Below are 2529 nucleotides of genomic sequence, written 5' to 3' on the forward strand. Positions count from 1 at the left end.
ACTGCAGCTAAGCCTCCGGGTGAGAGGCTTGCTCATCACTCGGTAAGATTTTTTTCAACTTAGGGGAGTACTGGACTGCAGCTAAGCCCCCGAGTGAGAGGCTTGCTCATCACTCGGTAGGATATTTTCAACTTAGGCGAGTACTGGACTGCAGCTAAGCCTCCGAGTGAGAGGCTTGCTCATCACTCGGTTGGATTTTTTCAACTTAGGCGAGTACCGGACTGCAGCTAAGCCTCCGAGTGAGAGGCTTCCTCATCACTCAGTAGGATTTTTTCAACTTAGGCAAAACGGATTCATAGCCGAGCCCCAGTGGGTGTAGTCCCCGAGACCGCAGTCGACTGCTGGCAGTCAGTTGGGGTCTGAGAACTTCTTTTTTTACTCGACCTGGGCGGACCGGCCAAGTGGAATCTGAACCAGTGGGGGCACGCCAAGTGCACCCACTGGGTGTAGTCCCCGAGACCATAGTCAAGTGCTGGCAATCAGTTGGGGTCTGAGTAATCTTTGAAGTTTCATTCACTCAAAAGTAAATGATCTTTGATCTTGTGGATTCATATGTCTTTTACTCTCTGCAGAAATCTTGTACTCTCATTTCCAAGTTTGCCGAATTTGAGGAGAAGCAGACGCAACTCAACATTGACGTGGAGCTGGCCCAACAAAATTTGAAGAAGGCTCAAGATGAAGTTGCAGGTATGGAAGGTAACTGCCCGTCGACCGCTCATGTCGCTCGTCCTTTAAATTATCCCTTCGATCTTTTGTCTGATCTAAATGCTTATTTTGCAGAGAAAATGAGGTTGGCTCTGGAGAAGAAATACTTGGACCTTGCAGCTGCGCAGAAGGAGGATCAAGAGAAGATTACCCTTGCTGACAAGAAGCTGGCTTCAGTCGGAGTGCTGGAAGAGGAAGTAAGCAAGCTGAAGTCTTCTCTCACTGAATCCAACCAAGAGGCAACTCGTCTGAAGAAGGATAAGGTGGCTCTGAATGAGAAGCTGGAAGACATGGCTCGTAAGAGAAATGACTTGGAAGCTTATCTGGAAACCCTAACCAAGAAGCTCTTTCTTATGCTCGAAGGTACCCCTTTTGATCAGACTGCTTTACTGTTTGCAAGTTAGTCCTGTCCAGTGGACTCATTAACTCCTTGACTATAGAATTCCGCCAAAACATTGAAGAGGAGACTGGACGGATCGAGACGGGTTTGGACCCTATCCTTTCTCCAGTCAGCGACGAGGCTGCCATGAATGTGCTTCGACTGGAATCCCGTGTCGCCAGTGTTACAAGTTATCTTGGCCGTCTGAAGGTGGCAGTTTCACGCATCGACTCGTCGCTCTGGCCGAGGGCAACGCTTCAAAATGATCTCGAGTCTCTGATGGCTCGACTCAACGAGGTCCCCGGCGGGTGTAGGAATGGAAGAAGTCCTCTGCCCGATGCAGTGCTGACGTGGCTCTGTCGCTGGTAAGAGTCCACTGCAAGGAAGCCCGCGAAGATAAGCTGGCGGCGATCAAGGTCGCCAACACCAAAAGGCATGACTTCCAGTCCTTCATGGAGACTTTCATCGCTACTACCACTCGGATCGCTGATGGAATTGACTTGGACGAATTCGTCGAGCCTGCAAGCCCTCCTTGTGCCGAATGAAAAAACTTGAGATTTAAACTTGCCTTATATTTCCCTCGGAATGCCGAGTGGTTTCTGTAACCGTTAAACTCCTTCGGGCCTGATGCTCGAGTACTTTTATCTTCATTTTGAAACTCTGGAGATTTTATCCGATCTTGGTTTATCTTCTGCATATGCTTGTGTTCGTCTTCAAGTAGAACTTGTTATTCACTCAGAATATCCTTCGAGATGCAACTCTGAAGGAGATATCCCAGTCGACCTGCACCTCGCCGTCCTTGCGGCTAAGGATGGAGCACACATTGTATTTGTGGCGCAACTCCTAGGAGAGGGTTGCGGTCGACCTGCACCTCGTCATCCTTGCAGATAGGGATGGACGGGACATTGTACTTGTAGCGCGGCTCCCTGAGAGGATTGCAGTCGACATGCACCTCTTCATCCTTGCGGATAGGGATGGAGCGGATGTTGTACTTGTAGCACAGCTTTGTGAGAGGATTGCAGTCGACCCGCACCTCGTCATCCTTGCGGATAAGGGTGGTTTTTCGACTTAGGCGGGTACTAGGCTGCAGCTAAGTCCCCGAGTGTGAGGTTTGCTCATCACTCGGTAGGATTTTTGAAACTTAGGCGAGCACGGGGTTGCAACTAATCCCCCGAGTGTGAGGTTTTCTCATCACTCGGTGGGATTTTTGAAACTTAGGCGAGCACGAGGCTGCATCTAAGCCCCCGAGTGTGAGGTTTGCTCATCACTTGGTAGGATTTTTGAAACTTAGGCGAGCACGGGGATGCAACTAAGCCCCCGAGTGTGAGGTTTGCTCATCACTCGGTGGGATTTTTGAAACTTAGGCGAGCACGAGGCTGCAACTAAGCCCCCGAGTGTGAGGTTTCCTCATCACTCGGTAGGATTTTTGAAATTTAGGCGAACAC

Source organism: Triticum dicoccoides, chromosome 3A (genome assembly GCF_002162155.2).
Source record: "Triticum dicoccoides isolate Atlit2015 ecotype Zavitan chromosome 3A, WEW_v2.0, whole genome shotgun sequence".
In the NCBI taxonomy this organism is placed as follows: domain Eukaryota; kingdom Viridiplantae; phylum Streptophyta; class Magnoliopsida; order Poales; family Poaceae; genus Triticum; species Triticum dicoccoides.